The 21,774-nt window shown below is 52.3% G+C and overlaps 53 non-coding genes and 42 pseudogenes across 53 annotated transcripts; all 95 read right to left on the reverse strand.

The window, feature by feature from the left end:
• Nucleotides 1-109: 109 nt before the first annotated feature.
• On the reverse strand, nucleotides 110-228 carry LOC143963587 (5S ribosomal RNA). The gene has a single exon (XR_013271006.1). It is a non-coding gene; the product is annotated as a 5S ribosomal RNA (ribosomal RNA).
• Nucleotides 229-336: 108 nt separating this feature from the next.
• On the reverse strand, nucleotides 337-455 carry LOC143961837 (5S ribosomal RNA). Its single transcript, XR_013270566.1, has one exon. It is a non-coding gene; the product is annotated as a 5S ribosomal RNA (ribosomal RNA).
• Nucleotides 456-564: 109 nt separating this feature from the next.
• Nucleotides 565-683, reverse strand: LOC143963346 (5S ribosomal RNA; annotated as a pseudogene).
• Nucleotides 684-792: 109 nt separating this feature from the next.
• On the reverse strand, nucleotides 793-911 carry LOC143971118 (5S ribosomal RNA). The gene has a single exon (XR_013271818.1). It is a non-coding gene; the product is annotated as a 5S ribosomal RNA (ribosomal RNA).
• A 108-nt stretch (nucleotides 912-1,019) lies between these two features.
• Nucleotides 1,020-1,138, reverse strand: LOC143971503 (5S ribosomal RNA). The gene has a single exon (XR_013271853.1). It is a non-coding gene; the product is annotated as a 5S ribosomal RNA (ribosomal RNA).
• A 109-nt stretch (nucleotides 1,139-1,247) lies between these two features.
• On the reverse strand, nucleotides 1,248-1,366 carry LOC143969675 (5S ribosomal RNA). Its single transcript, XR_013271687.1, has one exon. It is a non-coding gene; the product is annotated as a 5S ribosomal RNA (ribosomal RNA).
• A 109-nt stretch (nucleotides 1,367-1,475) lies between these two features.
• Nucleotides 1,476-1,604, reverse strand: LOC143965572 (5S ribosomal RNA; annotated as a pseudogene).
• A 109-nt stretch (nucleotides 1,605-1,713) lies between these two features.
• LOC143965174 (5S ribosomal RNA) lies at nucleotides 1,714-1,832 on the reverse strand (annotated as a pseudogene).
• A 109-nt stretch (nucleotides 1,833-1,941) lies between these two features.
• Nucleotides 1,942-2,060, reverse strand: LOC143971206 (5S ribosomal RNA). Its single transcript, XR_013271826.1, has one exon. It is a non-coding gene; the product is annotated as a 5S ribosomal RNA (ribosomal RNA).
• Nucleotides 2,061-2,169: 109 nt separating this feature from the next.
• On the reverse strand, nucleotides 2,170-2,288 carry LOC143963474 (5S ribosomal RNA; annotated as a pseudogene).
• A 109-nt stretch (nucleotides 2,289-2,397) lies between these two features.
• Nucleotides 2,398-2,516, reverse strand: LOC143965395 (5S ribosomal RNA; annotated as a pseudogene).
• A 109-nt stretch (nucleotides 2,517-2,625) lies between these two features.
• Nucleotides 2,626-2,744, reverse strand: LOC143965141 (5S ribosomal RNA; annotated as a pseudogene).
• Nucleotides 2,745-2,853: 109 nt separating this feature from the next.
• Nucleotides 2,854-2,972, reverse strand: LOC143972741 (5S ribosomal RNA). Its single transcript, XR_013271965.1, has one exon. It is a non-coding gene; the product is annotated as a 5S ribosomal RNA (ribosomal RNA).
• A 109-nt stretch (nucleotides 2,973-3,081) lies between these two features.
• Nucleotides 3,082-3,200, reverse strand: LOC143971834 (5S ribosomal RNA). The gene has a single exon (XR_013271883.1). It is a non-coding gene; the product is annotated as a 5S ribosomal RNA (ribosomal RNA).
• Nucleotides 3,201-3,309: 109 nt separating this feature from the next.
• LOC143970370 (5S ribosomal RNA) lies at nucleotides 3,310-3,428 on the reverse strand. Its single transcript, XR_013271750.1, has one exon. It is a non-coding gene; the product is annotated as a 5S ribosomal RNA (ribosomal RNA).
• Nucleotides 3,429-3,537: 109 nt separating this feature from the next.
• Nucleotides 3,538-3,656, reverse strand: LOC143969763 (5S ribosomal RNA). Its single transcript, XR_013271695.1, has one exon. It is a non-coding gene; the product is annotated as a 5S ribosomal RNA (ribosomal RNA).
• Nucleotides 3,657-3,765: 109 nt separating this feature from the next.
• Nucleotides 3,766-3,884, reverse strand: LOC143962637 (5S ribosomal RNA). Its single transcript, XR_013270745.1, has one exon. It is a non-coding gene; the product is annotated as a 5S ribosomal RNA (ribosomal RNA).
• A 109-nt stretch (nucleotides 3,885-3,993) lies between these two features.
• LOC143973205 (5S ribosomal RNA) lies at nucleotides 3,994-4,112 on the reverse strand. The gene has a single exon (XR_013272007.1). It is a non-coding gene; the product is annotated as a 5S ribosomal RNA (ribosomal RNA).
• A 109-nt stretch (nucleotides 4,113-4,221) lies between these two features.
• On the reverse strand, nucleotides 4,222-4,340 carry LOC143969785 (5S ribosomal RNA). The gene has a single exon (XR_013271697.1). It is a non-coding gene; the product is annotated as a 5S ribosomal RNA (ribosomal RNA).
• Nucleotides 4,341-4,449: 109 nt separating this feature from the next.
• On the reverse strand, nucleotides 4,450-4,568 carry LOC143963437 (5S ribosomal RNA; annotated as a pseudogene).
• A 109-nt stretch (nucleotides 4,569-4,677) lies between these two features.
• Nucleotides 4,678-4,796, reverse strand: LOC143972619 (5S ribosomal RNA). Its single transcript, XR_013271954.1, has one exon. It is a non-coding gene; the product is annotated as a 5S ribosomal RNA (ribosomal RNA).
• A 109-nt stretch (nucleotides 4,797-4,905) lies between these two features.
• On the reverse strand, nucleotides 4,906-5,024 carry LOC143961780 (5S ribosomal RNA). The gene has a single exon (XR_013270552.1). It is a non-coding gene; the product is annotated as a 5S ribosomal RNA (ribosomal RNA).
• A 109-nt stretch (nucleotides 5,025-5,133) lies between these two features.
• On the reverse strand, nucleotides 5,134-5,252 carry LOC143971922 (5S ribosomal RNA). The gene has a single exon (XR_013271891.1). It is a non-coding gene; the product is annotated as a 5S ribosomal RNA (ribosomal RNA).
• A 109-nt stretch (nucleotides 5,253-5,361) lies between these two features.
• On the reverse strand, nucleotides 5,362-5,480 carry LOC143962301 (5S ribosomal RNA). The gene has a single exon (XR_013270665.1). It is a non-coding gene; the product is annotated as a 5S ribosomal RNA (ribosomal RNA).
• Nucleotides 5,481-5,589: 109 nt separating this feature from the next.
• On the reverse strand, nucleotides 5,590-5,708 carry LOC143963806 (5S ribosomal RNA; annotated as a pseudogene).
• Nucleotides 5,709-5,817: 109 nt separating this feature from the next.
• On the reverse strand, nucleotides 5,818-5,936 carry LOC143969399 (5S ribosomal RNA). Its single transcript, XR_013271662.1, has one exon. It is a non-coding gene; the product is annotated as a 5S ribosomal RNA (ribosomal RNA).
• Nucleotides 5,937-6,045: 109 nt separating this feature from the next.
• Nucleotides 6,046-6,164, reverse strand: LOC143963656 (5S ribosomal RNA; annotated as a pseudogene).
• Nucleotides 6,165-6,273: 109 nt separating this feature from the next.
• Nucleotides 6,274-6,392, reverse strand: LOC143972166 (5S ribosomal RNA). Its single transcript, XR_013271913.1, has one exon. It is a non-coding gene; the product is annotated as a 5S ribosomal RNA (ribosomal RNA).
• Nucleotides 6,393-6,501: 109 nt separating this feature from the next.
• LOC143967066 (5S ribosomal RNA) lies at nucleotides 6,502-6,620 on the reverse strand (annotated as a pseudogene).
• Nucleotides 6,621-6,729: 109 nt separating this feature from the next.
• LOC143973327 (5S ribosomal RNA) lies at nucleotides 6,730-6,848 on the reverse strand. Its single transcript, XR_013272018.1, has one exon. It is a non-coding gene; the product is annotated as a 5S ribosomal RNA (ribosomal RNA).
• Nucleotides 6,849-6,957: 109 nt separating this feature from the next.
• Nucleotides 6,958-7,076, reverse strand: LOC143963373 (5S ribosomal RNA). The gene has a single exon (XR_013270951.1). It is a non-coding gene; the product is annotated as a 5S ribosomal RNA (ribosomal RNA).
• Nucleotides 7,077-7,391: 315 nt separating this feature from the next.
• Nucleotides 7,392-7,500, reverse strand: LOC143968648 (5S ribosomal RNA; annotated as a pseudogene).
• A 109-nt stretch (nucleotides 7,501-7,609) lies between these two features.
• On the reverse strand, nucleotides 7,610-7,728 carry LOC143971691 (5S ribosomal RNA). The gene has a single exon (XR_013271870.1). It is a non-coding gene; the product is annotated as a 5S ribosomal RNA (ribosomal RNA).
• Nucleotides 7,729-7,837: 109 nt separating this feature from the next.
• On the reverse strand, nucleotides 7,838-7,956 carry LOC143970381 (5S ribosomal RNA). The gene has a single exon (XR_013271751.1). It is a non-coding gene; the product is annotated as a 5S ribosomal RNA (ribosomal RNA).
• A 109-nt stretch (nucleotides 7,957-8,065) lies between these two features.
• Nucleotides 8,066-8,184, reverse strand: LOC143968117 (5S ribosomal RNA). The gene has a single exon (XR_013271643.1). It is a non-coding gene; the product is annotated as a 5S ribosomal RNA (ribosomal RNA).
• Nucleotides 8,185-8,293: 109 nt separating this feature from the next.
• Nucleotides 8,294-8,412, reverse strand: LOC143963520 (5S ribosomal RNA; annotated as a pseudogene).
• A 109-nt stretch (nucleotides 8,413-8,521) lies between these two features.
• On the reverse strand, nucleotides 8,522-8,640 carry LOC143961750 (5S ribosomal RNA). Its single transcript, XR_013270545.1, has one exon. It is a non-coding gene; the product is annotated as a 5S ribosomal RNA (ribosomal RNA).
• A 109-nt stretch (nucleotides 8,641-8,749) lies between these two features.
• LOC143963146 (5S ribosomal RNA) lies at nucleotides 8,750-8,868 on the reverse strand (annotated as a pseudogene).
• Nucleotides 8,869-8,977: 109 nt separating this feature from the next.
• Nucleotides 8,978-9,096, reverse strand: LOC143961726 (5S ribosomal RNA). The gene has a single exon (XR_013270538.1). It is a non-coding gene; the product is annotated as a 5S ribosomal RNA (ribosomal RNA).
• Nucleotides 9,097-9,205: 109 nt separating this feature from the next.
• LOC143972321 (5S ribosomal RNA) lies at nucleotides 9,206-9,324 on the reverse strand. The gene has a single exon (XR_013271927.1). It is a non-coding gene; the product is annotated as a 5S ribosomal RNA (ribosomal RNA).
• A 108-nt stretch (nucleotides 9,325-9,432) lies between these two features.
• On the reverse strand, nucleotides 9,433-9,551 carry LOC143971305 (5S ribosomal RNA). The gene has a single exon (XR_013271835.1). It is a non-coding gene; the product is annotated as a 5S ribosomal RNA (ribosomal RNA).
• A 109-nt stretch (nucleotides 9,552-9,660) lies between these two features.
• Nucleotides 9,661-9,779, reverse strand: LOC143963523 (5S ribosomal RNA; annotated as a pseudogene).
• A 109-nt stretch (nucleotides 9,780-9,888) lies between these two features.
• LOC143961757 (5S ribosomal RNA) lies at nucleotides 9,889-10,007 on the reverse strand. The gene has a single exon (XR_013270546.1). It is a non-coding gene; the product is annotated as a 5S ribosomal RNA (ribosomal RNA).
• Nucleotides 10,008-10,116: 109 nt separating this feature from the next.
• On the reverse strand, nucleotides 10,117-10,235 carry LOC143968128 (5S ribosomal RNA; annotated as a pseudogene).
• A 109-nt stretch (nucleotides 10,236-10,344) lies between these two features.
• Nucleotides 10,345-10,463, reverse strand: LOC143971481 (5S ribosomal RNA). Its single transcript, XR_013271851.1, has one exon. It is a non-coding gene; the product is annotated as a 5S ribosomal RNA (ribosomal RNA).
• A 109-nt stretch (nucleotides 10,464-10,572) lies between these two features.
• LOC143962387 (5S ribosomal RNA) lies at nucleotides 10,573-10,691 on the reverse strand. The gene has a single exon (XR_013270677.1). It is a non-coding gene; the product is annotated as a 5S ribosomal RNA (ribosomal RNA).
• Nucleotides 10,692-10,800: 109 nt separating this feature from the next.
• LOC143964170 (5S ribosomal RNA) lies at nucleotides 10,801-10,919 on the reverse strand (annotated as a pseudogene).
• Nucleotides 10,920-11,028: 109 nt separating this feature from the next.
• On the reverse strand, nucleotides 11,029-11,149 carry LOC143962747 (5S ribosomal RNA). The gene has a single exon (XR_013270776.1). It is a non-coding gene; the product is annotated as a 5S ribosomal RNA (ribosomal RNA).
• A 109-nt stretch (nucleotides 11,150-11,258) lies between these two features.
• On the reverse strand, nucleotides 11,259-11,377 carry LOC143964437 (5S ribosomal RNA; annotated as a pseudogene).
• Nucleotides 11,378-11,486: 109 nt separating this feature from the next.
• LOC143966304 (5S ribosomal RNA) lies at nucleotides 11,487-11,605 on the reverse strand (annotated as a pseudogene).
• Nucleotides 11,606-11,714: 109 nt separating this feature from the next.
• Nucleotides 11,715-11,833, reverse strand: LOC143970964 (5S ribosomal RNA). Its single transcript, XR_013271804.1, has one exon. It is a non-coding gene; the product is annotated as a 5S ribosomal RNA (ribosomal RNA).
• Nucleotides 11,834-11,942: 109 nt separating this feature from the next.
• On the reverse strand, nucleotides 11,943-12,061 carry LOC143963133 (5S ribosomal RNA; annotated as a pseudogene).
• A 109-nt stretch (nucleotides 12,062-12,170) lies between these two features.
• On the reverse strand, nucleotides 12,171-12,289 carry LOC143966503 (5S ribosomal RNA; annotated as a pseudogene).
• A 109-nt stretch (nucleotides 12,290-12,398) lies between these two features.
• Nucleotides 12,399-12,517, reverse strand: LOC143964776 (5S ribosomal RNA; annotated as a pseudogene).
• Nucleotides 12,518-12,626: 109 nt separating this feature from the next.
• Nucleotides 12,627-12,735, reverse strand: LOC143969056 (5S ribosomal RNA; annotated as a pseudogene).
• A 109-nt stretch (nucleotides 12,736-12,844) lies between these two features.
• LOC143961612 (5S ribosomal RNA) lies at nucleotides 12,845-12,963 on the reverse strand. Its single transcript, XR_013270510.1, has one exon. It is a non-coding gene; the product is annotated as a 5S ribosomal RNA (ribosomal RNA).
• Nucleotides 12,964-13,072: 109 nt separating this feature from the next.
• LOC143971514 (5S ribosomal RNA) lies at nucleotides 13,073-13,191 on the reverse strand. Its single transcript, XR_013271854.1, has one exon. It is a non-coding gene; the product is annotated as a 5S ribosomal RNA (ribosomal RNA).
• Nucleotides 13,192-13,300: 109 nt separating this feature from the next.
• Nucleotides 13,301-13,419, reverse strand: LOC143970722 (5S ribosomal RNA). Its single transcript, XR_013271782.1, has one exon. It is a non-coding gene; the product is annotated as a 5S ribosomal RNA (ribosomal RNA).
• A 109-nt stretch (nucleotides 13,420-13,528) lies between these two features.
• LOC143968017 (5S ribosomal RNA) lies at nucleotides 13,529-13,647 on the reverse strand (annotated as a pseudogene).
• A 109-nt stretch (nucleotides 13,648-13,756) lies between these two features.
• On the reverse strand, nucleotides 13,757-13,875 carry LOC143966370 (5S ribosomal RNA; annotated as a pseudogene).
• Nucleotides 13,876-13,984: 109 nt separating this feature from the next.
• LOC143966635 (5S ribosomal RNA) lies at nucleotides 13,985-14,103 on the reverse strand (annotated as a pseudogene).
• A 109-nt stretch (nucleotides 14,104-14,212) lies between these two features.
• Nucleotides 14,213-14,321, reverse strand: LOC143968759 (5S ribosomal RNA; annotated as a pseudogene).
• Nucleotides 14,322-14,430: 109 nt separating this feature from the next.
• LOC143963079 (5S ribosomal RNA) lies at nucleotides 14,431-14,549 on the reverse strand (annotated as a pseudogene).
• A 109-nt stretch (nucleotides 14,550-14,658) lies between these two features.
• On the reverse strand, nucleotides 14,659-14,777 carry LOC143963895 (5S ribosomal RNA; annotated as a pseudogene).
• Nucleotides 14,778-14,886: 109 nt separating this feature from the next.
• LOC143969322 (5S ribosomal RNA) lies at nucleotides 14,887-15,005 on the reverse strand. Its single transcript, XR_013271655.1, has one exon. It is a non-coding gene; the product is annotated as a 5S ribosomal RNA (ribosomal RNA).
• A 109-nt stretch (nucleotides 15,006-15,114) lies between these two features.
• Nucleotides 15,115-15,233, reverse strand: LOC143970117 (5S ribosomal RNA). Its single transcript, XR_013271727.1, has one exon. It is a non-coding gene; the product is annotated as a 5S ribosomal RNA (ribosomal RNA).
• A 109-nt stretch (nucleotides 15,234-15,342) lies between these two features.
• LOC143969433 (5S ribosomal RNA) lies at nucleotides 15,343-15,461 on the reverse strand. The gene has a single exon (XR_013271665.1). It is a non-coding gene; the product is annotated as a 5S ribosomal RNA (ribosomal RNA).
• Nucleotides 15,462-15,570: 109 nt separating this feature from the next.
• On the reverse strand, nucleotides 15,571-15,689 carry LOC143971239 (5S ribosomal RNA). The gene has a single exon (XR_013271829.1). It is a non-coding gene; the product is annotated as a 5S ribosomal RNA (ribosomal RNA).
• A 109-nt stretch (nucleotides 15,690-15,798) lies between these two features.
• On the reverse strand, nucleotides 15,799-15,917 carry LOC143967121 (5S ribosomal RNA; annotated as a pseudogene).
• Nucleotides 15,918-15,983: 66 nt separating this feature from the next.
• LOC143973316 (5S ribosomal RNA) lies at nucleotides 15,984-16,102 on the reverse strand. Its single transcript, XR_013272017.1, has one exon. It is a non-coding gene; the product is annotated as a 5S ribosomal RNA (ribosomal RNA).
• A 109-nt stretch (nucleotides 16,103-16,211) lies between these two features.
• Nucleotides 16,212-16,330, reverse strand: LOC143972453 (5S ribosomal RNA). The gene has a single exon (XR_013271939.1). It is a non-coding gene; the product is annotated as a 5S ribosomal RNA (ribosomal RNA).
• A 109-nt stretch (nucleotides 16,331-16,439) lies between these two features.
• On the reverse strand, nucleotides 16,440-16,558 carry LOC143971404 (5S ribosomal RNA). The gene has a single exon (XR_013271844.1). It is a non-coding gene; the product is annotated as a 5S ribosomal RNA (ribosomal RNA).
• Nucleotides 16,559-16,667: 109 nt separating this feature from the next.
• Nucleotides 16,668-16,786, reverse strand: LOC143972564 (5S ribosomal RNA). Its single transcript, XR_013271949.1, has one exon. It is a non-coding gene; the product is annotated as a 5S ribosomal RNA (ribosomal RNA).
• Nucleotides 16,787-16,895: 109 nt separating this feature from the next.
• LOC143966404 (5S ribosomal RNA) lies at nucleotides 16,896-17,013 on the reverse strand (annotated as a pseudogene).
• A 109-nt stretch (nucleotides 17,014-17,122) lies between these two features.
• On the reverse strand, nucleotides 17,123-17,241 carry LOC143972310 (5S ribosomal RNA). The gene has a single exon (XR_013271926.1). It is a non-coding gene; the product is annotated as a 5S ribosomal RNA (ribosomal RNA).
• A 109-nt stretch (nucleotides 17,242-17,350) lies between these two features.
• LOC143963527 (5S ribosomal RNA) lies at nucleotides 17,351-17,469 on the reverse strand (annotated as a pseudogene).
• A 109-nt stretch (nucleotides 17,470-17,578) lies between these two features.
• On the reverse strand, nucleotides 17,579-17,697 carry LOC143961764 (5S ribosomal RNA). Its single transcript, XR_013270549.1, has one exon. It is a non-coding gene; the product is annotated as a 5S ribosomal RNA (ribosomal RNA).
• Nucleotides 17,698-17,806: 109 nt separating this feature from the next.
• LOC143968139 (5S ribosomal RNA) lies at nucleotides 17,807-17,925 on the reverse strand (annotated as a pseudogene).
• A 109-nt stretch (nucleotides 17,926-18,034) lies between these two features.
• On the reverse strand, nucleotides 18,035-18,153 carry LOC143971603 (5S ribosomal RNA). The gene has a single exon (XR_013271862.1). It is a non-coding gene; the product is annotated as a 5S ribosomal RNA (ribosomal RNA).
• A 109-nt stretch (nucleotides 18,154-18,262) lies between these two features.
• On the reverse strand, nucleotides 18,263-18,381 carry LOC143962400 (5S ribosomal RNA). The gene has a single exon (XR_013270681.1). It is a non-coding gene; the product is annotated as a 5S ribosomal RNA (ribosomal RNA).
• A 109-nt stretch (nucleotides 18,382-18,490) lies between these two features.
• LOC143964176 (5S ribosomal RNA) lies at nucleotides 18,491-18,609 on the reverse strand (annotated as a pseudogene).
• Nucleotides 18,610-18,718: 109 nt separating this feature from the next.
• LOC143962750 (5S ribosomal RNA) lies at nucleotides 18,719-18,839 on the reverse strand. Its single transcript, XR_013270777.1, has one exon. It is a non-coding gene; the product is annotated as a 5S ribosomal RNA (ribosomal RNA).
• Nucleotides 18,840-18,948: 109 nt separating this feature from the next.
• LOC143964444 (5S ribosomal RNA) lies at nucleotides 18,949-19,067 on the reverse strand (annotated as a pseudogene).
• A 109-nt stretch (nucleotides 19,068-19,176) lies between these two features.
• On the reverse strand, nucleotides 19,177-19,295 carry LOC143967907 (5S ribosomal RNA; annotated as a pseudogene).
• A 109-nt stretch (nucleotides 19,296-19,404) lies between these two features.
• LOC143970128 (5S ribosomal RNA) lies at nucleotides 19,405-19,523 on the reverse strand. The gene has a single exon (XR_013271728.1). It is a non-coding gene; the product is annotated as a 5S ribosomal RNA (ribosomal RNA).
• Nucleotides 19,524-19,632: 109 nt separating this feature from the next.
• On the reverse strand, nucleotides 19,633-19,751 carry LOC143965328 (5S ribosomal RNA; annotated as a pseudogene).
• A 109-nt stretch (nucleotides 19,752-19,860) lies between these two features.
• LOC143964721 (5S ribosomal RNA) lies at nucleotides 19,861-19,979 on the reverse strand (annotated as a pseudogene).
• Nucleotides 19,980-20,088: 109 nt separating this feature from the next.
• On the reverse strand, nucleotides 20,089-20,207 carry LOC143963534 (5S ribosomal RNA; annotated as a pseudogene).
• Nucleotides 20,208-20,316: 109 nt separating this feature from the next.
• On the reverse strand, nucleotides 20,317-20,435 carry LOC143961772 (5S ribosomal RNA). The gene has a single exon (XR_013270551.1). It is a non-coding gene; the product is annotated as a 5S ribosomal RNA (ribosomal RNA).
• Nucleotides 20,436-20,544: 109 nt separating this feature from the next.
• LOC143968825 (5S ribosomal RNA) lies at nucleotides 20,545-20,663 on the reverse strand (annotated as a pseudogene).
• Nucleotides 20,664-20,772: 109 nt separating this feature from the next.
• Nucleotides 20,773-20,891, reverse strand: LOC143971724 (5S ribosomal RNA). The gene has a single exon (XR_013271873.1). It is a non-coding gene; the product is annotated as a 5S ribosomal RNA (ribosomal RNA).
• Nucleotides 20,892-21,000: 109 nt separating this feature from the next.
• On the reverse strand, nucleotides 21,001-21,119 carry LOC143962407 (5S ribosomal RNA). The gene has a single exon (XR_013270682.1). It is a non-coding gene; the product is annotated as a 5S ribosomal RNA (ribosomal RNA).
• Nucleotides 21,120-21,228: 109 nt separating this feature from the next.
• Nucleotides 21,229-21,347, reverse strand: LOC143964184 (5S ribosomal RNA; annotated as a pseudogene).
• A 109-nt stretch (nucleotides 21,348-21,456) lies between these two features.
• LOC143964453 (5S ribosomal RNA) lies at nucleotides 21,457-21,575 on the reverse strand (annotated as a pseudogene).
• A 109-nt stretch (nucleotides 21,576-21,684) lies between these two features.
• The window catches only part of LOC143966591 (5S ribosomal RNA), a 121-nt pseudogene continuing 31 nt past the window's right edge, over nucleotides 21,685-21,774 (reverse strand).

Raw genomic sequence — 21,774 nt, forward strand, 5'->3', positions numbered from 1 at the left:
AATCTTGCGCCCTACTTACAACTCTCTTGACAAAAGCCAAGGTGGTCACCTCGGGCAATCGAGAGGAAAAATACAGCAGGTCGCCAAAGCCAACAACATAATGGAAAAAAGCCTACGGCACCTGGTATTCCCAGGCGGTCTCCCATCCAGGTACTAACCAGGCCCGACCCTGCTTAGCATCCGAGATCAGATGAGATCGAGCGCATTCAGGGTGATGTGGCCGTAGGCAACCTGGATCCTACTTACAACTCTCTTGACAAAAGCCAAGGTGGTCACCTCGGGCAATAGAGAGGAAAAATACAGCAGGTCGCCAAAGCCAACAACATAATGGAAAAAAGCCTACGGCACCTGGTATTCCCAGGCGGTCTCCCATCCAGGTACTAACCATGCCCGACCCTGCTTAGCATCCGAGATCAGACGAGATCAAGCGCATTCAGGGTGATGTGGCCGTAGGCGATCTTGCACCCTACTTACAACTCTCTTGACAAAAGCCAAGGTGGACACCTCGGGCAATCGAGAGGAAAAATACAGCAGGTCGCCAAAGCCAACAACATAATGGAAAAAAGCCTACTGCACCTGGTATTCCGAGGCGGTCTCCCATCCAGGTACTAACCAAGCCCGACCCTGCTTAGCATCCGAGATCAGACGAGATCGAGCGCATTCAGGGTGATGTGGCCGTAGGCAATCTTTCACCCTACTTACAACTCTCTTGACAAAAGCCAAGGTGGTCACCTCGGGCAATCGAGAGGAAAAATACAGCAGGTCGCCAAAGCCAACAACATAATGGAAAAAAGCCTACGGCACCTGGTATTCCCAGGTGGTCTCCCATCCAGGTACTAACCAGGCCCGACCCTGCTTAGCATCCGAGATCAGACGAGATCGAGCGCATTCAGGGTGATGTGGCCGTAGGCGATCTTGCACCCTACTTACAACTCTCTTGACAAACGCCAAGGTGGTCACCTCGGGCAATCGAGAGGATAATACAGCAGGTCGCCAAAGCCAACAACATAATGGAAAAAAGCCTATGGCACCTGGTATTCCCAGGCGGTCTCCCATCCAGGTACTAACCAGGCCCAACCCTGCTTAGCATCCGAGATCAGACGTGATCGAGCGCATTCAGGGTGATGTGGCCGTAGGCGATCCTGTGTTCTACTTACAACTCTCTTGACAAAAGCCAAGGTGGTCACCTCGGGCAATCGAGAGGAAAAATACAGCAGGTCGCCAAAGCCAACAACATAATGGAAAAAAGCCTACGGCACCTGGTATTCCCAGGCGGTCTCCCATCCAGGTACTAACCAGGTCCGACCCTGCTTAGCATCCGAGATCAGACGAGATCGAGCGCATTCAGGGTGATGTGGCCGTAGGCGATCCTGCGTTCTACTTACAACTCTCTTGACAAAAGCCAAGGTGGTCACCTCGGGCAATCGAGAGGAAAAATACAGCAGGTCGCCAAAGCCAACAACATAATGGAAAAAAGCCTACGGCACCTGGTATTCCCAGGCGGTCTACCATCCAGGTACTAACCAGGCACGACCCTGCTTAGCATCCGAGATCAGACGAGATCGAACGAGATCGAGCGCATTCAGGGTGATGTGGCCGTAGGCGATCTTGCACCCTACTTACAACTCTCTTGACAAAAGCCAAGGTGGTCACCTCAGGCAATCGAGAGGAAAAATACAGCAGGTCGCCAAAGCCAACAACATAATGGAAAAAAGCCTATGGCACCTGGTATTCCCAGGCGGTCTCCCATCCAGGTACTAACCAGGCCCAACCCTGCTTAGCATCCGAGATCAGACGTGATCGAGCGCAATGAGGGTGATGTGGCTGTAGGCGATCTTGCACCCTACTTACAACTCTCTTGACAAAAGCCAAGGTGGTCACCTCGGGCAAACGAGAGGAAAAATACAGCAGGTCGCCAAAGCCAACAACATAATGGCCAAAAGCCTACGGCACCTGGTGTTCCCAGGCGGTCTCCCATCCATGTACTAACCAGGCCCGACCCTGCTTAGCATCCGAGATCAGACGAGATCGAGCGCATTCAGGGTGATGTGGCCGTAGGCGACCTGGCACCCTACTTACAACTCTCTTGACAAAAGCCAAGGTGGTCACCTCGGGCAATCGAGAGGAAAAATACAGCAGGTCGCCAAAGCCAACAACATAATGGAAAAAAGCCTACGGCACCTGGTATTCCCAGGCGGTCTCCCATCCAGGTACTAACCAGGCCCGACCCTGCTTAGCATCCGAGATCAGACGAGATCGAGCGCACTCAGGGTGATGTGGCTGTAGGGGACCTGGCACCCTACTTACAACTCTCTTGACAAAAGCCAAGGTGGTCACCTCGGGCAATCGAGAGGAAAAATACAGCAGGTCGCCAAAGCCAACAACATAATGGAAAAAAGCCTACGGCACCTGGTATTCCCAGGCGGTCTCCCATCCAGGTACTAACCATGCCCGACCCTGCTTAGCATCCGAGATCACACAAGATCAAGCGCATTCAGGGTGATGTGGCCGTAGGCGATCTTGCACCCTACTTACAACTCTCTTGACAAAAGCCAAGGTGGACACCTCGGGCAATCGAGAGGAAAAATACAGCAGGTCACCAAAGCCAACAACATAATGGAAAAAAGCCTACGGCACCTGGTATTCCTAGGTGGTCTCCCATCCAGGTACTAAACAGGCCCGACCCTGCTTAGCATCAGAGATCAGACGAGATCGAGCGCATTCAGGGTGATGTGGCTGTAGGCAATCTTGGCCCCTACTTACAACTCTCTTGACAAAAGCCAAGGTGGTCACCTCGAGCAATCGAGAGGAAAAATACAGCAGGTCGCCAAAGCCAACAACATAATGGAGAAAAGCCTACGGCACCTGGTATTCCCAGGCGGTCTCCCATCCAGGTACTAACCAGGCCCGACCCTGCTTAGCATCCGAGATCAGACGAGATTGAGCGCATTCAGGGTGATGTGGCCGTAGGCGATCTTGCACCCTACTTACAACTCTCTTGACAAAAGCCAAGGTGGTCACCTCGGGCAATCAAGAGGAAAAATACAGCAGGTCGCCAAAGCCAACAACATAATGGAAAAAAGCCTACGGCACCTGGTATTCCCAGGCGGTCTCCCATCCAGGTACTAACCAGGCCCGACACTGCTTAGCATCCGAGATCAGACGAGATCGAGCGCATTCAGGGTGATGTGGCCGTAGGCGATCTTACACCCTACTTACAACTCTCTTGACAAAAGCCAAGGTGGTCACCTCGGGCAATCGAGAGGAAAAATGCAGCAGGTCGCCAAAGCCAACAACATAATGGAAAAAAGCCTACGGCACCTGGTATTCCCAGGCGGTCTCCCATCCAGGTACTAACCAGGCCCGACCCTGCTTAGCATCCGAGATCAGACGAGATCGAGCGCATTCAGGGTGATGTGGCCGTAGGTGATCTTGTACCCTACTTACAACTCTCTTGACAAAAGCCAAGGTGGTCACCTCGGGCAATCGAGAGGAAAAATACAGCAGGTCGCCAAAGCCAACAACATAATGAAAAAAAGCCTACGGCACCTGGTATTCCCAGGCGGTCTCCCATCCAGGTACTAACCAGGCCCGACCCTGCTTGGCATCCGAGATCAGACGAGATCGAGCGCATTCAGGGTGATGTGGCCGTAGGCGATCTTGCACCCTACTTACAACTCTCTTGACAAAAGCCAAGGTGGTCACCTCGGGCAATCGAGAGGAAAAATACAGCAGGTCGCCAAAGCCAACAACATAATGGAAAAAAGCCTACGGCACCTGGTATTCCCAGGCGGTCTCCCATCCAGGTACTAACTAGGCCCGACCCTGCTTAGCATCAGAGATCAGACGAGATCGAGCGCATTCAGGGTGATGTGGCCGTAGGCGATCTTGCCCCCTACTTACAACTCTCTTGACAAAAGCCAAGGTGGTCACCTCGAGCAATCGAGAGGAAAAATACAGCAGGTCGCCAAAGCCAACAACATAATGGAAAAAAGCCTACGGCACCTGGTATTCCCAGGCGGTCTCCCATCCAGGTACTAACCAGGCCCGACCCTGCTTAGCATCCGAGATCAGACGAGATCGAGCGCATTCAGGGTGATGTGGCCGTAGGCGATCTTGCACCCTACTTACAACTCTCTTGACAAAAGCCAAGGTGGTCACCTCGGGCAATCAAGAAGAAAAATACAGCAGGTCGCCAAAGCCAACAACATAATGGAAAAAAGCCTACGGCACCTGGTATTCCCAGGCGGTCTCCCATCCAGGTACTAACCAGGCCCGACCCTGCTTGGCATCCGAGATCAGACGAGATCGAGCGCATTCAGGGTGATGTGGCCGTAGGCGATCTTGCACCCTACTTACAACTCTCTTGACAAAAGCCAAGGTGGTCACCTCGGGCAATCGAGAGGAAAAATACAGCAGGTCGCTAAAGCCAACAACATAATGGAAAAAAGCCTACGGCACCTGGTATTCCCAGGCGGTCTCCCATCCAGGTACTAACCAGGCCCGACCCTGATTAGCATTTGAGTTCAGACGAGATCGAGCACATTCAGGGTGATGAGGCCGTAGGCGATCTTGCACCCTACTTACAACTCTCTTGACAAAAGCCAAGGTGGTCACCTCGGGCAATCGAGAGGAAAAATACAGCAGGTCGCCAAAGTCAACAACATAATGGAAAAAAGCCTATGGCACCTGGTATTCCCAGGCGGTCTCCCATCCAGGTACTAACCAGGCCCGACCCTGCTTAGCATCCGAGATCAGACGAGATCTAGCGCTTTCAGGGTGATGTGGCCATAGGCGATCTTGCACCCTACTTACAACTCTCTTGACAAAAGCCAAGGTGGTCACCTCGGGCAATCGAGAGGAAAAACACAGCAGGTTGCCAAAGCCAACAACATAATGGAAAAAAGCCTACGGCACCTGGTATTCCCAGGCGGTCTCCCATCCAGTTACTAACCAGGCCCGACCCTGCTTAGCATCCGAGATCAGACGAGATCGAGCGCATTCAGGGTGATGTTGCCGTAGGCGATCTTGCACCCTACTTACAACTCTCTTGACAAAAGCCAAGGTGGTCACCTCGGGCAATCAAGAGGAAAAATACAGTAGGTCGCCAAAGCCAACAACATAATGGAAAAAAGCCTACGGCACCAGGAATTCCCAGGCGGTCTCCCATCCAGGTACTAACCAGGCCCGACCCTGCTTAGCAGCCGAGATCAGACGAGATCGAGCGCATTCAGGGTGATGTTGCCGTAGGCGATCTTGCACACTACTTACAACTCTCTTGACAAAAGCCAAGGTGGTCACCTCGGGCAATCGAGAGGAAAAATACAGCAGGTCGCCAAAGCCAACAACATAATGGAAAAAAGCCTACAGCACCTGGTATTCCCAGGCGGTCTCCCATCCAGGTACTAACCAGGCCCGACCCTGCTTAGCATCCAAGATCAGACGAGATCGAGCGCATTCAGGGTGACGTGGCCATAGGCAATCTGGCACCCTACTTACAACTCTCTTGACAAAAGCCAAGGTGGTCACCTCGGGCAATCGAGAGGAAAAATACAGCAGGTCGCCAAAGCCAACAACATAATGGAAAAAAGCCTACGGCACCTGGTATTCCCAGGCGGTCTCCCTTCCAGGTACTAACCAGGCCCGACCCTGCTTAGCATCCGAGATCAGACGAGATCGAGCGCATTCAGTGTGATGTGGCCATAGGTGATCTTACACCCTACTTACAACTCTCTTGACAAAAGCCAAGGTGGTCACCTCGGGCAATCATGAGGAAAAATACAGCAGGTCACCAAAGCCAACAACATAATGGAAAAAAGCCTACGGCACCTGGTATTCCCAGGCGGTCTCCCATCCAGGTACTAACCAGGCCCAACCCTGCTTAGCATCCGAGATCAGACGAGATCGAGCGCATTCAGGGTGATGTGGCCGTAGGCGATCTTGCACCCTACTTACAACTCTCTTGACAAAAGCCAAGGTGGTCACCTCGGGCAATCGAGAGGAAAAATACAGCAGGTCGCCAAAGCCAACAACATAATGGAAAAAAGCCTACGGCACCTGGTATTCCCAGGCGGTCTCCCATCCAGGTACTAACCAAGCCCAACCCTGATTAGCATCCGAGATCAGATGAGATCGAGCGCATTCAGTGTGATGTTGCCGTAAGCGATCTTGCATCCTACTTACAACTCTCTTGACAAAAGCCAAGGTGGTCACCTCGGGCAATCGAGAGGAAAAATACAGCAGGTCGCCAAAGCCAACAACATAAATGAAAAAAACCTACGGCACCTGGTATTCCCAGGCGGTCTCCCATCCAGGTACTAACCAGGCCCGACCCTACTTAGCATCCGAGATCAGACGAGATCGAGCGCATTCAGGGTGATGTGGCCGTAGGCGATCTTGCACCCTACTTACAACTCTCTTGATAAAAGCCAAGGTGGTCACTTCGGGCAATCGAGAGGAAAAATACAGCAGGTCGCCAAAGCCAACAACATAATGGAAAAAAGCCTACGGCACCTGGTATTCCAAGGCGGTCTCCGATCCAGGTACTAACCAGGCCCGACCCGGCTTAGCATCCGAGATCAGACGAGATCGAGCGCATTCAGGGTGATGTGGCCGTAGCCGATCTTGCACCCTACTTACAACTCTCTTGACAAAAGCCAAGGTGGTCACCTCGGGCAATCGAGAGGAAAAATACAGCAGGTCGCTAAAGCCAACAACATAATAAAAAAAAGCCTACGGCACCTGGTATTCCCAGGCGGTCTCCCATCCAGGTACTAACCAGGCCCGACCCTGCTTAGCATCCGAGATCAGACGAGATCGAGCGCATTCAGGGTGATGTGGCCGTAGGCTATTTTGCACCCTACTTACAACTCTCTTGACAAAAGCCAAGGTGGTCACCTCGGGCAATCGAGAGGAAAAATACAGCAGGTCGCCAAAGCCAACAACATAATGGAAAAAAGCCTACGGCACCTGGTATTCCCAGGCGGTCTCCCATCGAGGTACTAACCAGGCCCAACCCTGCTTAGCATCCGAGATCAGACGAGATCGAGCGCATTCAGGGTGATGTGGCCGTAGGCGATCTTGCACCCTACCTACAGCTCTCTTGACAAAAGCCAAGGTGGTCACCTCGGGCAATCAAGAGGAAAAATACAGCAGGTCGCCAAAGCCAACAACATAATGGAAAAAAGCCTACGGCACCTGGTATTCCCAGGCGGTCTCCCATCCAGGTACTAACCAGGCCCGACCCTGCTTAGCATCCGAGATCAGACGAGATCGAGCGCATTTGGGGTGACCCTACTTACAATTCACTTGACAAAAGCCAAGGTGGTCACCTCGGGCAATCGAGAGGAAAAATACAGCAGGTCGCCAAAGCCAACAACATAATGGAAAAAAGCCTATGGCACCTGGTATTCTCAGGCGGTCTCCCATCCAGGTACTAACCAGGCCCGACCCTGCTTAGCATCCGAGATCGAGCGCATTCAGGGTGATGTGGCCGTAGGCAATCTTGCACCCTACTTACAACTCTCTTGACAAAAGCCAAGGTGGTCACCTCGGGCAATCGAGAGGAAAAATACAGCAGGTCGCCAAAGCCAACAACATAATGGAAAAAAGCCTACGGCACCTGGTATTCCCAGGCGGTCTCCCATCCAGGTACTAACCAGGCCCGACCCTGCTTAGCATCCGAGATCAGATGAGATCGAGCGCAATTAGGGCGATGTGGCCGTAGGCGAACTTGCACCCTACTTACAACTCTCCTGACAAAAGCCAAGGTGGTCACCTCGGGCAATCGAGAGGAAAAATACAGCAGGTCGCCAAAGCCAACAACATAATGGAAAAAAGCCTACGGCACCTGGTATTCCCAGGCGGTCTCCCATCCAGGTACTAACCAGGCCCGACCCTGCTTAGCATTCGAGATCAGACGAGATCGAGTGCATTCAGGGTGATGTGGCCATAGGCGAACTTGCACCCTACTTACAGCTCTCTTGACAAAAGCCAAGGTGGTCACCTCGGGCAATCGAGAGGAAAAATACAGCAGGTCGCCAAAGCCAACAACATAATGGCCAAAAGCCTACGGCACCTGGTATTCCCAGGCGGTCTCCCATCCAGGTACTAACCAGGCCCGACCCTGCTTAGCATCCGAGATCAGACGAGATCGAGCGCATTCAGGGTGATGTGGCCATAGGCGATCTTACGCCCTACTTACAACTCTCTTGACAAAAGCCAAGGTGGTCACCTCGGGCAATCGAGAGGAAAAATACAGCAGGTCGCCAAAGCCAACAACATAATGGAAAAAAGCCTACTGCACCTGGTATTCCCAGGCGGTCTACCATCCAGGTACTAACCAGGCCCGACCCTGCTTAGCATCCGAGATCAGACGAGATCGAGCGCATTCAGGGTGATGTGGCCGTAGGTGATCTTACACCCTACTTACAACTCTCTTGACAAAAGCCAAGGTGGTCACCTCGGGCAATCATGAGGAAAAATACAGCAGGTCACCAAAGCCAACAACATAATGGAAAAAAGCCTACGGCACATGGTATTCCCAGGCGGTCTCCCATCCAGGTACTAACCATGCCCTACCCTGCTTAGCATCCGAGATCAGACGATATCGAGCGCATTCAGGGTGATGTGGCCGTAGGCGATCTTGCCCCCTACTTACAACTCTCTTGACAAAAGCCAAGGTGGTCACCTCGGGCAATCGAGAGGAAAAATACAGCAGGTTGCCAAAGCCAACAACATAATGGAAAAAAGCCTACGGCACCTGGTATTCCCAGGCGGTCTCCCTTCCAGGTACTAACCAGGCCCGACCCTGCTTAGCATCCGAGATCAGACGAGATTGAGCGCATTCAGGGTGATGTGGCCGTAAGCGATCTTGCACCCTACTTACAACTCTCTTGACAAAAGCCAAGGTGGTCACCTCGGGCAATCGAGAGGAAAAATACAGCAGGTCGCCAAAGCCAACAACATAATGGAAAAAAGCCTACGGCACCTGGTATTCCCAGGGGGTCTCCCATCCAGGTTCTAACCAGGCCCGACCCTGCTTAGCATCCGAGATCAGACGAGATCGAGCGCATCCAGGGTGATGTGGCCGTAGGCGATCTTGCACCCTACTTACAACTCTCTTGACAAAAGCCAAGGTGGTCACCTCGGGCAATGGAGAGGAAAAATACAGCAGGTCGCCAAAGCCGACAACATAATGGAAAAAAGCCTACGGCACATGGTATTCCCAGGCGGTCTCCCATCCAGGTACTAACCAGGCCCGACCCTGCTTAGCATCCGAGATCAGACGAGATCGAGCGCATTCAGGGTGATGTGGCCGTAGGCGATCTTACGCCCTACTTACAACTCTCTTGACAAAAGCCAAGGTGGTCACCTCGGGCAATCGAGAGGAAAAATACAGCAGGTCGCCAAAGCCAACAACATAATGAAAAAAGCCTATGGCACCTGGTATTCCCAGGCGGTCTCCCATCCAGGTACTAACCAGGCCCGACCCTGCTTAGCATCCGAGATCAGACGAGATCGAGCGCATTCAGGGTGATGTGGCCGTAGGCGATCTTGCACCCTACTTACAACTCTCTTGACAAAAGCCAAGGTGGTCACCTCGGGCAATCGAGAGGAAAAATACAGCAGGTCGCCAAAGCCAACAACATAATGGAAAAAAGCCTACTGCACCTGGTATTCCCAGGCGGTCTACCATCCAGGTACTAACCAGGCCCGACCCTGCTTAGCATCCGAGATCAGACGAGATCGAGCGCATTCAGGGTGATGTGGCCGTAGGTGATCTTACACCCTACTTACAACTCTCTTGACAAAAGCCAAGGTGGTCACCTCGGGCAATCATGAGGAAAAATACAGCAGGTCACCAAAGCCAACAACATAATGGAAAAAAGCCTACGGCACATGGTATTCCCAGGCGGTCTCCCATCCAGGTACTAACCATGCCCTACCCTGCTTAGCATCCGAGATCAGACGATATCGAGCGCATTCAGGGTGATGTGGCCGTAGGCGATCTTGTCCCCTACTTACAACTCTCTTGACAAAAGCCAAGGTGGTCACCTCGGGCGATCGAGAGGAAAAATACAGCAGGTCGCCAAAGCCAACAACATAATGGAAAAAAGCCTACGGCACCTGGTATTCCCAGGCGGTCTCCCTTCCAGGTACTAACCAGGCCCGACCCTACTTAGCATCCGAGATCAGACGAGATAAAGTGCATTCAGGGTGATGTGGCTGTAGGTGATCTGGCACCCTACTTACAACTCTCTTGACAAAAGCCAAGGTTGTCACCTCGGGCAATCGAGAGGAAAAATACAGCATTTCGCCAAAGCCAACAACATAATGGAAAAAAGCCTACGGCACCTGGTATTCCCAGGCGGTCTCCCATCCGGGTACTAACCAGGCCCGACCCTGCTTAGCATCCGAGATCAGATGAGATCGAGCGCATTCAGGGTGATGTGGCCGTAGGCGATCTTGCACCCTACTTACAACTCTCTTGACAAAAGCCAAGGTGGTCACCTCGGGCAATCGAGAGGAAAAATACAGCAGGTCGCCAAAGCCAACAACATAATGGAAAAAAGCCTACGGCACCTGGTATTCCCAGGCGGTCTCCCATCCAGGTGCTAGCCAGGCTCAACCCTGCTTGGCATCCGAGATCAGACGAGATCGAGCGCATTCAGGGTGATGTGGCCATAGGCGATCTTGCACCCTACTTACAACTCTCTTGACAAAAGCCAAGGTGGTCACCTCGGGCAATCGAGAGGAAAAATACAGCAGGTCGCCAAAGCCAACAACATAATGGAAAAAAGCCTACGGCACCTGGCATTCCCAGGTGGTCTCCCATCCAGGTACTAACCAGGCCCGATCCTGCTTAGCATCCGAGATCAGACAAGATCGAGTGCATTCAGGGTGATGTGGACGTAGGCGGTCTTGCACCCTACTTACAACTCTCTTGACAAAAGCCAAGGTGGTCACCTCGGGCAATCGAGAGGAAAAATACAGCAAGTCGCCAAAGCCGACAACATAATGGAAAAAAGCCTACGGCACCTGGTATTCCCAGGCGGTCTCCCATCCAGGTACATAACCAGGCCCCGACCCTGCTTAGCATCCGAGATCAGACGAGATCGAGCGCATTCAGGGTGATGTGGCCGTAGGCGATCTTGCAACCTACTTACAACTCTCTTGACAAAAGCCAAGGTGGTCACCTCGGGCAAGCGAGAGGAAAAATACAGCAGGTCGCCAAAGCCAACAACATAATGGAAAAAAGCCTACGGCACCTGGTATTCCCAGGCGGTCTCCCATCCAGGTGCTAGCCAGGCTCAACCCTGCTTGGCATCTGAGATCAGACGAGATCGAGCGCATTCAGGGTGATGTGGCCATAGGCGATCTTGCACCCTACTTACAACTCTCTTGACAAAAGCCAAGGTGGTCACCTCGGGCAATCGAGAGGAAAAATACAGCAGGTCGCCAAAGCCAACAACATAATGGAAAAAAGCCTACGGCACCTGGTATTCCCAGGTGGTCTCCCATCCAGGTACTAACCAGGCCCGATCCTGCTTAGCATCCGAGATCAGACAAGATTGAGTGCATTCAGGGTGATGTGGACGTAGGCGGTCTTGCACCCTACTTACAACTCTCTTGACAAAAGCCAAGGTGGTCACCTCGGGCAATCGAGAGGAAAAATACAGCAAGTCGCCAAAGCCGACAACATAATGGAAAAAAGCCTACGGCACCTGGTATTCCCAGGCGGTCTCCCATCCAGGTACTAACCAGGCCCGACCCTGCTTAGCATCCAAGATCAGACGAGATCGAGCGCATTCAGGGTGATGTGGCCGTAGGCGATCTTGCTCCCTACTTACAACTCTCTTGACAAAAGCCAAGGTGGTCACCTCGGGCAATCGAGAGGAAAAATACAGCAGGTCGCCAAAGCCAACAACATAATGGAAAAAAGCCTACGGCACCTGGAATTCCCAGGCGGTCTCCCATCCAGGTACTAACCAGGCCCGACCCTGCTTGGCATCCGAGATAAGACGAGATCGAGCGCATTCAGGGTGATGTGGCCGTAGGCGATCTTGCAACCTACTTACAACTCTCTTGACAAAAGCCAAGGTGGTCACCTCGGGCAATCGAGAGGAAAAATACAGCAGGTCGCCAAAGCCAATAACATAATGGAAAAAAGCCTACGGCACCTGGTATTCCCAGGCGGTCTCCCATCCAGGTACTAACCAGGCCCGAACCTGCTTAGCATCCGAGATCAGACGAGATCGAGCACACTCAGGGTGAAGTGGCCGTAAGTGATCAAGCACGCTACTTACAACTCTCTTGACAAAAGCCAAGGTGGTCACCTCAGGCAATCGATAGGATAAATACAGCAGGTCGCCAAAGCCAACAACATAATGGAAAAAAGCCTACGGCACCTGGTATTCCCAGGCGGTCTCCCATCCAAGTACTAACCAGGCCCGACCCTGCTTAGCATCCAAGATCAGACAAGATCGAGCTCACTCAGGGTGATGTGGCCGTAGGCAATCTGGCACCCTACTTCCAACTCTCTTGACAAAAGCCAAGGTGGTCACCTCAGGTAATCGATAGGAAAAATACAGCAGGTCGCCAAAGCCAACAACATAATGGAAAAAAGCCTACGGCACCTGGTATTCCCAGGCGGTCTCCCATCCAGGTACTAACCAGGCCTGACCCTGCTTAGCATCCGAGATCAGGCACATTCAGGGTGATGTGGCTGTAGGCGATCTGGCACCCTACTTACAACTCTCTTGACAAAAGCCAAGGTTGTCACCTCGGGCAAACAAGAGGAAAAATACAGGAGGTCGCCAAAGCCAACAACATAATGTAAAAAAGCCTACGGCACCTAGTATTCCCAGGCGGTCTCCCATCCAGGTACTAACCAGGCCCAACCCTGCTTAGCATTCGAGATCAGACGAGATCGAGCGCATTCAGGGTTATGTGGCCGTAGGCAATCTTTAGCCCTACTTACAACTCTCTTGACAAAAGCCAAGGTGGTCACCTCGGGCAATCGAGAGGAAAAATACAGCAGGTCGCCAAAGCCAACAACGTAATGGAAAAAAGCCTACGGCACCTGGTATTCCCAGGCGGTCTCCCATCCAGGTACTAAACAGGCCCGACCCTGCTTAGCATCCGAGATCAGACGAGATCGAGCGCATTCAGGGTGATGTGGCCATAGGCGATCTTGCACCCTACTTACAACTCTCTTGACAAAAGCCAAGGTGGTCACCTCGGGCAATCGAGAGGAAAAATACAGCAGGTCGCCAAAGCCAACAACATAATGGAAAAAAGCCTACGGCACCTGGTATTCCCAGGCGGTCTCCCACCCAGGTACTAACCAGGCCCGACCCTGCTTAGCATCCGAGATCAGACGAGATCAAGCGCATTCAGGGTGATGTGGCCGTAGGCGATCTTGCACCCTACTTACAACTCTCTTGACAAAAGCCAAGGTGGTCACCTCAGGCAATCGAGAGGAAAAATACAGCAGGTCGCCAAAGCCAACAACATAATGGAAAAAAGCCTACGGCACCTGGTATTCCCAGCCGGTCTCCAATCCAGGTACTAACCAGGCGCGACCCTGCTTAGCATCTGAGATCAGACGAGATCGAGCTCATTCAGGGTGATGTGGCCGTAGGCAGTCTTGCACCCCACTTACAACTCTCTTGACAAAAGACAAGGTGGTCACCTCGGGCAATCGAGAGGAAAAATACAGCAGGTCGCCAAAGCCAACAACATAATGGAAAAAAGCCTACGGCACCCGATATTCCCAGGCGGTCTCCCATCCAAATACTAACCAGGCCCGACCCTGCTTAGCATCCGAGATCAGACGCGATCGAGCGCATTCACGGTGATGTGGCTGTAGGCGATCTTGCACCCTACTTACAACTTTCTTGACAAAAACCAAGGTGGTCACCTCGGGCAATCGAGAGGAAAAATACAGCAGGTCGCCAAAGCCAACAACATAATGGAATAAAGCCTACGGCACCTGGAATTGCCAGGCGGTCTCCCATCCAGGTACTAACCAGGCCTGACCCTGCTTAGCATCCGAGATCAGACGAGATTGAGCGCATTCAGGGTGATGTGGCCGTAGGCAATCTTGCACCCTACTTACAACTCTCTTGACAAAAGCCAAGGTGGTCACTTCGGGCAATCGAGAGGAAAAATACAGCAGGTCGCCAAAGCCAACAACATAATGGAAAACAGCCTACGGCACCTGGTATTCCCAGGCGGTCTCCCATCCAGGTACTAACTAGGCCCGACCCTGCTTAGCATCCGAGATCGAGCGCATTCAGGGTGATGTGGCTGTAGGCGATCCTGCACCCTACTTAGAACTCTCTTGACAAAAGCCAAGGTGGTCACCTCGGGCAATCGAGAGGAAAAATACAGCAGGTCGCCAAAGCCAACAACATAATGGAAAAAAGCCTACGGCACCTGATATTCCCAGGCGGTCTCCCATCCAGGTACTAACCAGGCCCGACCCTGCTTAGCATCCGAGATCAGACGAGATCGCGCGCATTCAGGGTGATGTTGCTGTAGGCGATCTTGAACCCTACTTACAACTCTCTTGACAAAAGCCAAGGTGGTCACCTCAGGCAATCAAGAGGAAAAATACAGCAGGTCCCCAAAGCCAACAACATAATGGAAAAAAGCCTACGTTACCTGGAATTCCCAGGCGGTCTCCCATCCAGGTACTAACCAGGCCCGACCCTGCTTAGCATCCGAGATCAGACAAGATCGAGCGCATTCAGGGTGATGTGGCCGTAGGCAATCTAGCACCCTACTTACAACTTTCTTGACAAAAGCCAAGGTGGTCAGCTCAGGCAATCGAGAGGAAAAATACAGCAGGTCGCCAAAGCCAACAACATAATGGAAAAAGGCCTACGGCACCTGGTATTCCCAGGCGGTCTCCCATCCAGGTACTAACCAGGCCCGACCCTGCTTAGAATCCGAGATCAGACGAGATCGAGCTCATTCAGGGTGATGTGGCCGTAGGCAATCTTACACCTTACTTACAACTCTCTTGACAAAAGCCAAGGTGGTCACCTCGGGCAATCGAGAGGAAAAATACAGCAGGTCACCAGAGCCAACAACATAATGGAAAAAAGCCTACGGCACCTGGTATTCCCAGGCGGTCTCCCATCCAGGTACTAACCAGGCCCGACCCTGCTTAGCATCCGAGATCAGACGAGATCAAGCGCATTCAGGGTGATGTGGCCGTAGGCGATCTTGCACCCTACTTACAACTCTGTTGACAAAAGCCAAGGTGGTCACCTTGGGCAATAGAGAGGAAAAATACAGCAGGTCGCCAAAGCCAACAACATAATGGCCAAAAGCCTACGGCACCTGGTATTCCCAGGCGGTCTCCCATCCGGGTACTAACCAGGCCCGACCCTGCTTAGCATCCGAGATCAGACGAGATCGAGCGCATTCAGGGTGATGTGACCGTAGGCAATCTTGCACCCTACTTAAAACTCTCTTGACAAAAGCCAAGGTGGTCACCTCGGGCAATCGAGAGGAAAAATACAGCAGGTCGCCAAAGCCAACAACATAATGGAAAAAAGCCTACGGCACCTGGTATTCCCAGGTGGTCTCCCATCCAGGTACTAACCAGGCCCGACCCTGCTTAGCATCCGAGATCAGACGAGATCGAGCGCATTCAGGGTGATGTGGCCGTAGGCAATCTTGCACCCTACTTACAACTCTCTTGACAAAAGTCAAGGTGGTCACCTCGGGCAATCGAGAGGAAAAATACAGCAGGTCGCCAAAGCCAACAACATAATGGAAAAAAGCCTACGGCACCTGGTATTCCCAGGCGGTCTCCCATCCAGATACTAACCAGGCCCGACCCTGCTTAGCATTTGAGTTCAGACGAGATCGAGCGCATTCAGGGTGATGTGGATGTAGGTGATCACCTCGGGCAATCGAGAGGAAAAATACAGCAGGTCGCCAAAGCCAACAACATAATGGAAAAAAGCCTACGGCACCTGGTATTCCCAAGCGGTCTCCCATCCAGGTACTAACCAGGCCCGACCCTGCTTAGCATCCGAGATCAGACGAGATCTAGCGCTTTCAGGGTGATGTGGCCATAGGCGATCTTGCACCCTACTTACAACTCTCTTGACAAAAGCCAAGGTGGTCACCTCGGGCAATCGAGAGGAAAAACACAGCAGGTCGCCAAAGCCAACGACATAATGGAAAAAAGCCTACGGCACCTGGTATTCCCAGGCGGTCTCCCATCCAGGTACTAACCAGACACGACCCTGCTTAGCATCCGAGATCAGACGAGATCGAGCGCATTCAGGGTGATGTGGCCGTAGGCGATCGTGCACCCTACTTACAACTCTCTTGACAAAAGCCAAGGTGGTCACCTCTGGCAATCGAGAGGAAAAATACAGCAGGTTGCCAAAGCCAACAACATAATGGAAAAAAGCCTACGGCACCTGGTATTCCCAGGCGGTCTCCCATCCAGGTACTAACCAGGCCCGACCCTGCTTAGCATCCGAGATCAGAAGAGATCGAGCGCATTCAGGGTGATGTTGCCGTAGGCGATCTTACACCCTACTTACAACTCTCTTGACAAAAGCCAAGGTGGTCACCTCGGGCAATCGAGAGGAAAAATACAGCAGGTTGCCAAAGCCAACAACATAATGGAAAAAAGCCTACGGCACCTGGTATTCCCAGGCGGTCTCCCATCCAGGTACTAACCAGGCCCGACCCTGCTTAGCATCCGAGATCAGACGAGATCGAGCGCATTCAGGGTGATGTGGCGGTAGGCGATCTTGCACCCTACTTACAACTCTCTTGACAAAAGCCAAGGTGGTCACCTCGTGCAATCAAGAGGAAAAATACAGTAGGTCGCCAAAGCCAACAACATAATGGAAAAAAGCCTACGGCACCAGGAATTCCCAGGCGTCTCCCATCCAGGTACTAACCAGGCCCGACCCTGCTTAGCATCCGAGATGAGATGAAATCGAGCGCATTCAGGGTGATGTGGCCGTAGGCGATCTTGCACCCTACTTACAACTCTCTTGACAAAAGCCAAGGTGGTCACCTCGGGCAATCGAGAGGAAAAATACAGCAGATCGCCAAAGGCAACAACATAATGGAAAAAAGCCTACGGCACCTCGTATTCCCAGGCGGTCTCCCATCCAGGTACTAACCAGGCCCGACCCTGCTTAGCATCCGAGATCAGACGAGATCGAGCGCATTCAGGGTGATGTGGCCGTAGGCGATCTTGCACCCTACTTACAACTCTCTTGACAAAAGCCAAGGTGGTCACCTCGGGCAATCGAGAGGAAAAATACAGCAGGTCGCCAAAGCCAACAACATAATGGAAAAAAGCCTACTGCACCTGGTATTCCCAGGCGGTCTACCATCCAGGTACTAACCAGGCCCGACCCTGCTTAGCATCCGAGATCAGACGAGATCGAGCGCATTCAGGGTGATGTGGCCGTAGGTGATCTTACACCCTACTTACAACTCTCTTGACAAAAGCCAAGGTGGTCACCTCGGGCAATCATGAGGAAAAATACAGCAGGTCACCAAAGCCAACAACATAATGGAAAAAAGCCTACGGCACATGGTATTCCCAGGCGGTCTCCCATCCAGGTACTAACCATGCCCTACCCTGCTTAGCATCCGAGATCAGACGATATCGAGCGCATTCAGGGTGATGTGGCCGTAGGCGATCTTGTCCCCTACTTACAACTCTCTTGACAAAAGCCAAGGTGGTCACCTCGGGCGATCGAGAGGAAAAATACAGCAGGTCGCCAAAGCCAACAACATAATGGAAAAAAGCCTACGGCACCTGGTATTCCCAGGCGGTCTCCCTTCCAGGTACTAACCAGGCCCGACCCTACTTAGCATCCGAGATCAGACGAGATAAAGTGCATTCAGGGTGATGTGGCTGTAGGTGATCTGGCACCCTACTTACAACTCTCTTGACAAAAGCCAAGGTTGTCACCTCGGGCAATCGAGAGGAAAAATACAGCATTTCGCCAAAGCCAACAACATAATGGAAAAAAGCCTACGGCACCTGGTATTCCCAGGCGGTCTCCCATCCGGGTACTAACCAGGCCCGACCCTGCTTAGCATCCGAGATCAGATGAGATCGAGCGCATTCAGGGTGATGTGGCCGTAGGCGATCTTGCACCCTACTTACAACTCTCTTGACAAAAGCCAAGGTGGTCACCTCGGGCAATCGAGAGGAAAAATACAGCAGGTCGCCAAAGCCAACAACATAATGGAAAAAAGCCTACGGCACCTGGTATTCCCAGGCGGTCTCCCATCCAGGTGCTAGCCAGGCTCAACCCTGCTTGGCATCCGAGATCAGACGAGATCGAGCGCATTCAGGGTGATGTGGCCATAGGCGATCTTGCACCCTACTTACAACTCTCTTGACAAAAGCCAAGGTGGTCACCTCGGGCAATCGAGAGGAAAAATACAGCAGGTCGCCAAAGCCAACAACATAATGGAAAAAAGCCTACGGCACCTGGCATTCCCAGGTGGTCTCCCATCCAGGTACTAACCAGGCCCGATCCTGCTTAGCATCCGAGATCAGACAAGATCGAGTGCATTCAGGGTGATGTGGACGTAGGCGGTCTTGCACCCTACTTACAACTCTCTTGACAAAAGCCAAGGTGGTCACCTCGGGCAATCGAGAGGAAAAATACAGCAAGTCGCCAAAGCCGACAACATAATGGAAAAAAGCCTACGGCACCTGGTATTCCCAGGCGGTCTCCCATCCAGGTACATAACCAGGCCCCGACCCTGCTTAGCATCCGAGATCAGACGAGATCGAGCGCATTCAGGGTGATGTGGCCGTAGGCGATCTTGCAACCTACTTACAACTCTCTTGACAAAAGCCAAGGTGGTCACCTCGGGCAAGCGAGAGGAAAAATACAGCAGGTCGCCAAAGCCAACAACATAATGGAAAAAAGCCTACGGCACCTGGTATTCCCAGGCGGTCTCCCATCCAGGTGCTAGCCAGGCTCAACCCTGCTTGGCATCTGAGATCAGACGAGATCGAGCGCATTCAGGGTGATGTGGCCATAGGCGATCTTGCACCCTACTTACAACTCTCTTGACAAAAGCCAAGGTGGTCACCTCGGGCAATCGAGAGGAAAAATACAGCAGGTCGCCAAAGCCAACAACATAATGGAAAAAAGCCTACGGCACCTGGTATTCCCAGGTGGTCTCCCATCCAGGTACTAACCAGGCCCGATCCTGCTTAGCATCCGAGATCAGACAAGATTGATTGCATTCAGGGTGATGTGGACGTAGGCGGTCTTGCACCCTACTTACAACTCTCTTGACAAAAGCCAAGGTGGTCACCTCGGGCAATCGAGAGGAAAAATACAGCAAGTCGCCAAAGCCGACAACATAATGGAAAAAAGCCTACGGCACCTGGTATTCCCAGGCGGTCTCCCATCCAGGTACTAACCAGGCCCGACCCTGCTTAGCATCCGAGATCAGACGAGATCAAGCGCATTCAGGGTGATGTGGCCGTAGGCAACCTTGCACCCTACTTACAACTCTCTTGACAAAAGCCAAGGTGGTCACCTCGGGCAATCGAAAAGAAAAATACAGCAGGTCGCCAAAGCCAACAACATAATGGAAAAAAGCCTACGGCACCTCGTATTCCCAGGCGGTCTCCCATCCAGGTACTAACCAGGCCCGACCCTGCTTAGCATCCGAGATCAGACGAGATCAAGCGCATTCAGGGTGATGTGGCGGTAGACGATCTTGCACCCTACTTACAACTCTCTTGACAAAAGCCAAGGTGGTCACCTCGGGCAACCGAGAGGAAAAATACAGTAGGTCGCCAAAGCCAACAACATAATTGAAAAAAGCCTACAGCACCTGGAATTCCCAGGCGGTCTCCCATCCAGGTACTAACCAGGGCCGACCCTGCTTAGCATCGGAGATCAGATGAGGTCGAGCACATTCAGGGTGATATGGCCGTAGGCAATCTTGCACCCTACTTACAACTCTCTTGACAAAAGCCAAGGTGGTCACCTCGGGCAATCGAGAGGAAAAATACAGCAGGTCGCCAAAGCCAACAACATAATGGAAAAAAGCCTACTGCACCTGGTATTCCCAGGCGGTCTACCATCCAGGTACTAACCAGGCCCGACCCTGCTTAGCATCCGAGATCAGACGAGATCGAGCGCATTCAGGGTGATGTGGCCGTAGGTGATCTTACACCCTACTTACAACTCTCTTGACAAAAGCCAAGGTGGTCACCTCGGGCAATCATGAGGAAAAATACAGCAGGTCACCAAAGCCAACAACATAATGGAAAAAAGCCTACGGCACATGGTATTCCCAGGCGGTCTCCCATCCAGGTACTAACCATGCCCTACCCTGCTTAGCATCCGAGATCAGACGATATCGAGCGCATTCAGGGTGATGTGGCCGTAGGCGATCTTGTCCCCTACTTACAACTCTCTTGACAAAAGCCAAGGTGGTCACCTCGGGCGATCGAGAGGAAAAATACAGCAGGTCGCCAAAGCCAACAACATAATGGAAAAAAGCCTACGGCACCTGGTATTCCCAGGCGGTCTCCCTTCCAGGTACTAACCAGGCCTGACCCTACTTAGCATCCGAGATCAGACGAGATAAAGTGCATTCAGGGTGATGTGGCTGTAGGTGATCTGGCACCCTACTTACAACTCTCTTGACAAAAGCCAAGGTTGTCACCTCGGGCAATCGAGAGGAAAAATACAGCATTTCGCCAAAGCCAACAACATAATGGAAAAAAGCCTACGGCACCTGGTATTCCCAGGCGGTCTCCCATCCGGGTACTAACCAGGCCCGACCCTGCTTAGCATCCGAGATCAGATGAGATCGAGCGCATTCAGGGTGATGTGGCCGTAGGCGATCTTGCACCCTACTTACAACTCTCTTGACAAAAGCCAAGGTGGTCACCTCGGGCAATCGAGAGGAAAAATACAGCAGGTCGCCAAAGCCAACAACATAATGGAAAAAAGCCTACGGCACCTGGTATTCCCAGGCGGTCTCCCATCCAGGTGCTAGCCAGGCTCAACCCTGCTTGGCATCCGAGATCAGACGAGATCGAGCGCATTCAGGGTGATGTGGCCATAGGCGATCTTGCACCCTACTTACAACTCTCTTGACAAAAGCCAAGGTGGTCACCTCGGGCAATCGAGAGGAAAAATACAGCAGGTCGCCAAAGCCAACAACATAATGGAAAAAAGCCTACGGCACCTGGCATTCCCAGGTGGTCTCCCATCCAGGTACTAACCAGGCCCGATCCTGCTTAGCATCCGAGATCAGACAAGATCGAGTGCATTCAGGGTGATGTGGACGTAGGCGGTCTTGCACCCTACTTACAACTCTCTTGACAAAAGCCAAGGTGGTCACCTCGGGCAATCGAGAGGAAAAATACAGCAAGTCGCCAAAGCCGACAACATAATGGAAAAAAGCCTACGGCACCTGGTATTCCCAGGCGGTCTCCCATCCAGGTGCTAGCCAGGCTCAACCCTGCTTGGCATCTGAGATCAGACGAGATCGAGCGCATTCAGGGTGATGTGGCCATAGGCGATCTTGCACCCTACTTACAACTCTCTTGACAAAAGCCAAGGTGGTCACCTCGGGCAATCGAGAGGAAAAATACAGCAGGTCGCCAAAGCCAACAACATAATGGAAAAAAGCCTACGGCACCTGGTATTCCCAGGTGGTCTCCCATCCAGGTACATAACCAGGCCCCGACCCTGCTTAGCATCCGAGATCAGACAAGAT

The sequence above is a fragment of the Lithobates pipiens genome, unplaced genomic scaffold, assembly GCF_037356315.1.
Source record: "Lithobates pipiens isolate NorthernLeopardFrog02 unplaced genomic scaffold, aLitPip1_a1.2 Scaffold_114, whole genome shotgun sequence".
Classification (NCBI taxonomy): Eukaryota; Metazoa; Chordata; class Amphibia; order Anura; family Ranidae; genus Lithobates; species Lithobates pipiens.